Source organism: Hibiscus syriacus, unplaced genomic scaffold, assembly GCF_006381635.1.
Source record: "Hibiscus syriacus cultivar Baekdansim isolate YM2019G1 unplaced genomic scaffold, ASM638163v2 tig00110387_pilon, whole genome shotgun sequence".
In the NCBI taxonomy this organism is placed as follows: Eukaryota; Viridiplantae; Streptophyta; class Magnoliopsida; order Malvales; family Malvaceae; genus Hibiscus; species Hibiscus syriacus.
In genome coordinates, this window is record NW_024062717.1 from 1,738,514 (window position 1) to 1,744,862 (window position 6,349).

Genomic DNA, 6,349 nt, shown 5'->3' on the forward strand with positions numbered 1-6,349 from the left:
AATATTCAAAGTTAAATAGGTAACAAACACCTTTCAATTTGACATATTCAAAGAATAATTATCCTACACTAATATTCTAATTAAAAATTTCTTTTAATTTATAATATTTAAAAAGAACATAAATTTAATTTAAAAATTAAATCTGTCAATAAAATTCACTCTTTTTTAACACCTTTCACTTAAAATGGGTGGGTATGCATATTTCTAGTTTGCTATAGTATTAGTTATATATACATATTTGTTTGGTGGTCTATTCCAAATGGATGAATTCAAAATTCTATGGTTGACAAATGGAACTGAGTGAGGTGAGGTACCTCCAACCCATATTTTTTCAAAACATTTATTTTTATCAACTTTCTCAAGTGATTAGAATCTATTTTAATCATTAATCTTTTTAATTTAATTTTTAAATATTATTATTTATATAAAAACATAATTTCAACATACATAATTCTTTAGAATATATACTTCTCATGTGTGTATATATAATAAAAATATAAATGATAAAATAAGTTATTTAAAAACATAATTTCAAAAGTAATAATAATAAACAACTTTATAGGAAGAACCGACGACACAATCCCAACTAGTTTCAGCTGAATTTTTTTTACCTTTAGGTGGTTGTTAATTCAAACTTGTTTTATTGTTGACCTCTCAATATATAGTGTTCTTTTTGCTTTTTATTTGGTGTGTGCATATCTATACATTTCAACTTCAAAACTCCACGTTTCATCTCCAACTTGCCATTGTGTATGATTTTTATTACTTTTATAATATACATAAATTTGTTGGTCAAATCTTCAAAGTGCCATTGTGAAGGAAATTTAAATATAATTATTTTTAATACTATGATATTCATGGGGTATCTAGGCCTAAGGTTACCTAGGCTATAGCCCAACCCATGCCAAAACAAATAAATTATTTATTTAGTCATTAATTTGTTATTTAGTTTCTATTTTGATCATTTAACTATTATTTATTTTAAATTACACTTATTGTTATGTTTTGGTTCTTTCTAATCACTTATCTTTAAAAAAATTAGTGATGATGTTAGCATATAATAGTAAGATTAATTGATTTTGAATCACATGGTTAATTGAATACTATTCATAAACAATGTCGACTGAACCAACGTGAAGAAACTGCTGGTGGTCCCACTGCCCCCACGTAATCTACTCGACCAATAACCGTGTCTTGTGGATAACACCCTTTGACCTGGGTCAACGCACCACCGACACTCTGCCCAATCATAAAATGCCACCTCAGCTATTACAAGTAGTTGCTTTTTAATACGACAAAAACTCACTGTACATTTTTGGACTCCTTATATTTTAGCATACTATTACTACGTACTACGAAGGTTGTTCTAAAATTAGGAAATTTGCATGTTGGGTTTATTTTGAATAGAATAGGGGCAAAATGACCAATTACTACTGTCCCATTGAAATTGAACGACTTTCTGTTATTTATTTATTTTTATTTTTTTAACTTTCCAATTTTAGATTTTTTTTTCACCTAACAAACTTGTGGGTTGAATTTTGAAAATCCAATATCTAAAAAAAATTAAAATAATTTAATTACTATTTTTAAACTTATAAAATTATCCAGACTGCTAAAAGAATCAGCTTTCATATTTAACCAATTGATCTTTGTTTCATGGAGGCGGCTGTCGGGTGTCCGACACACTTTCTCGTATAGCCTTTATAAGTCTCTGTTTTCAAGGTGTTGAACTGAAGAGGAAGAAGAAGAAAAGGCTTAGCTGAGCTCTGCAAGAGAGAGTTTTTGCAAATTACTGCATAATAATTATATTCTTTCTTGATTGATATGATTAAAAAGGTGGCGAACAAGAAAGGTAGAGTACTCGGTGAGAATAGCATGGGAGCCGTTTTTGTCGACCAAGACAATCAAGGATTTCCGATGTATCAGTTGGTGATGATGGGAGAAGAAGGGTCATTGTCTCCGCCGGCGGAGGCGTCTTCATTAATGTTATCAGATGTCCGTCGGGAAAGAGAGATGTCGGATATGGTTTCAGTCAAGGTTTCAAATAACGGCCGAATAGCAGTATCGAGACCGTTATATCGCGGTCGTGACGATGTCTGAAACCGCTATCACGGAAAATAATGGTATGAAGTGGGATCACACCAATAGAGGCAGATCACGGCCGCAATTTAACGGATCGCGGCCAATCACGGTAATAGTGGACCGCTATTCTGCTATTTTAATTTTTTTTTAAAAGGTTTTTATTAAAAAAAAGTCAGCTCCTTCGAAAAAAATTCACGATTGCGATATCCGCAATGACTGCAATAGCATCCGTTATATCCTCAACCGTAATAAACGCTACGCAACCGAAAATGTGACCACGAACGCTTTTTAAAACTCTGGAATTTCACTTTGACTCATGTTGTTGCAGGCGATGCACCTGCAGATGATGAGGTGAATTCAAGAAATGAAAACTCGGATTGTTGCGGTCAAAACCGTTATGCAACACCGCAACATGCTATAATTTGCACCGCAACGCCGCAACAAACTTTTAAATTATCTGAAATATAAAATTACATAGATGAATTATTTTAATTTAATTCTTAAAATAAGATTATAAATATATATCATAATATTTATTTTTCAAATTAGTTACTTAAATTTGAATTAATTAAATTATTTATTAACGTTATTTTAAAATTAAATTAAATTAATTTAAATTTAAATTACATTTTTCTCATATCTAAAATTGACGTGATTAATTTTAAATTAAATTTTTATATTAACGTTAAGTATCATAATTATATGTTTATTTATTACTATATTAGGAAATAATTGATAGACAATGGAGTAAATAACTTCATAATGATTTACATTCTGTCGATATGTTATAAAACTTTTAAATTTAAATTGTCATATCTAATTTAAATATTTATTATGTTATTTTTTTTATGTACGATATTTTTTAAATCCATTATTTCTATATGGAGACAATTCCACAAATGAAGTGATTCGTAAAACTATGAATGGAGTTAGAAATGTCATACTGAGAATATAACCCAACTTGAATGATCAAATTTAAATTGTCATATCTAGTTTAAATATTTATTATTTATTTTATATACTTAAATTGTTTGAAAAAAAAACTTAAAAATTATCATGTTAAACTACTAATTCATTTTTTTTGTTATATCGAGACAAAATGGATTCTTTTGGAACACCATTAGCTCAAGCAGCAATTTTAAAAACTAATCCTGGTAAATAAAAAGAATTTATCCTCTATAGTTTTGTAGATAATAAAGATATTTGTATAAATATTTTATAAATTATATCTTAATATTTATGTTTTTTATAGTTAAATGGTGGATTAATGTTGAAGAATCGGGTAAAGAAAAACGGAAGAACACAAGAATTTTAACGAGGTTCAGCAATGTGCTTACGTTCTCGGTGTCTATGCGGCGCTAGAAGTTTTATTCAACGTCTAAATGAGTTTTAATCCGATTAATCTATAAAATATTTTTGAAGAATATGACCTACTAAATGCATGGATTGAAAAAGAGAGAATGCTACACTCGATAGTGAACAAAATTTCTCATGGCTGCCTAAGGAGTTGCTTAATGAAACTGATGAAGAAACTCAATGTAAAGATATGAACACTTCACCTACTCCATCTATGAGGAAAATATTCAACTATCGACGTCAAATTATGATGATGATGACGACGACGATGATAATGGTGGTTGTGATGATCATGATGGTGATAATGAAGGTACGTACTAACTAGAATATGGAAACATTTATTCTACTGCTTTTCATGGAGATCAATGTACGTCCAGATATCCTTACGATGATAATTCAGGTTTGTATAGAACAAATGCATCACAAAATAGAAGAGATGATGATGATAAAACTCATAGGAAGATAGGAGAATACTTTTATGATTCATTTGCAGGTTCATCATCATATAATTCAACTACAAATGATAATGAAATTAGTGAATCATCTCATGATTCTCATTCTTACCAACCAAATTCATGTTATCCATTTTACCTTGAACAAAATCTAAGTTATGGATTTTTTTTGTCATCATTTATCATACAACATGTTTCCTACTAATGATGCACATAATGTGATGTCTTCTTCACATTTCACATGAAATAGGGATGAATCAAAACCAAGACAATGACGAAGATGAAAATGCTTTAGATCCGTCACGCCATTCATTTTGGTGGTGAATTATAAGATATAGAATTTTTATATTTTTAGTTATATACTAAGTTATGTAAAATGAACATTTTTATGTTACAATATAAAAAATTTGGCATGATTTTAGTGATATTGTTTATATGTTATTCATTAATATTATAATTGTTATTACCTATTATCCAGTATGATAGCACTTCTATGGTTTATATTTGCTTTTAATAATTTTTTATCTATGAAATTAAATTTTTATTTACAAAATAAAATATTAAAAGAGCATATTAATATTAGTATATTAAAATATAACGATAAACTGTATAAATATAATATTTTAGACGTATTGTGATTTTTGAGGAAGAGATCACGCCCGCGACAGCCGTAACACGTTACGTAATATTCACAACCGCGACACCGCACCCACAATTTGATACTATGAGAGGAAGGTGGCACTACCAGCAGTGGTGGAGGGATGGCGGTGCCGGTTGAGTCTGTTGCTAAACTTTGTACGCTGTTTGGCAACTTCCCACATGGAGGCTCGGCTTCTGCTGCAGTGAGAGAGGCAAACATGGCAGCACAATTGTCCCAATATACGAATACAAAAGCAACGAGAACTAGAGGGAAGAGACAAGAAGGAGATACAGGGGAGTGAGACAGAGGCCATGGGGCAAGTGGGCAGCTGAGATACGCGACCCCATCAAACCTGCTAGAGTTTGGTTAGGTACATTTGACCAGGGTTTTAAATCACAGTCGCAGTCGTATTTTCGTTCATTTCGAGTTTACCGTGATTATGGCTGTTGCGGGCGTTATTGCGGCCGTCGCGGTCGCTATTGGACGCTATTGTTGGTGTAGCGGGTAACTCAGACGGCGATGAAACCGTAATTTCAGGGACGAAATCATGATTTCGGAACGTGATATAAAACCATGCATTCGACACTGCTGAGGATGCAGCCAAAGCCTACGATGAAGCCGCCCTTCGCTTCAGAGGCAACAAAGCCAAGCTCAACTTCCCTGAAAACGTCAAATTCAGACCCAATCCAACAACAACAACAACAACAACAAATTTCTCCATTTCCATTTCCTCAAACACCCTTTTCTCCGTTCCAACATCAACAGACCCGATCGTTCACTCTCAGTCTCATCACACGGTTCCAAATCCTCAACTTGCCGGCGGATATCAGGACTATTCTCAGCTTTTCTTGAGCTCTTTGAACAATGATTTTCCAAGACGACAGCAGCAAAACCAGCCAATGTATCCATACGACCAGATAGTTTTGTCAGGCTCTTCGTCGGTAGGTTCTCACGCACTAGCGTTATCCTTGTCTTCTTCTTTACCGCCGACTTCATATCCTACTGTTTTTCCCATTCAAACAACTTAGGTAACAGTCATGATATTGGAGATTTTTCATTGCATTCTTGTCCATTAGATTATACTCATTAATATATATATATATATATATATATATATATTGTTTTTTATTTTGGTCATTTTATTACACTATATTTGAGATTATTTTTTGAATAAACTATATGTTTTGTATTTAAAGTATCACTTTTGTTCTGCTTTAGTATCTAATTTTTTATGTTTTTCAAAATCATACCTAACATTTATTTTTTATTTCATTTTAGTACCCGTCGTTAAAAAACTTAACGACACAACTGACGTGGCAATCTTCAATTATTATTTTAATTTTTAAATCATTATTTATCTTATTATTTAATTAATTTTATTCAACTAATTAAGAAATGTCACGTCGGTTGTGTCGTTAATTTTTTTATGGCGATGTACTAAAATGAAATAAAAAGTAAATGTTTGGTATATTTTTTTAAAATTTTAACTGCTAAATAGAACAAAAGTAATAGTTTAGATACTAAATATGTAGTTTACCTTTATTTTTTTACTTTTATTTTGTAGAGATTCAATATCTTTATTTTTGAACTAGTAATTAGTGATCTTTATCTTCTTATGAATAAGTTATGTAAGATGTGTAAGTACATTCTACATATCTTATGTAAATCTTTTAATAAAATAAATTTAAAAGATTTATTTAGGCCATAAATGTTAAGAATATTGAATAAAGTCTACAACGCATGTTGCATACCACAACACACTACTAAAGCAACGAACCGAAACATACCACAAGTAAATTTGATCTTATTATATAAATAT

At 30.9% G+C, this 6,349-nt stretch overlaps 1 pseudogene; it reads left to right on the plus strand.

The window, feature by feature from the left end:
* Nucleotides 1–1,875: 1,875 nt before the first annotated feature.
* LOC120122377 lies at nucleotides 1,876–5,558 on the plus strand (annotated as a pseudogene).
* Nucleotides 5,559–6,349: the final 791 nt, after the last annotated feature.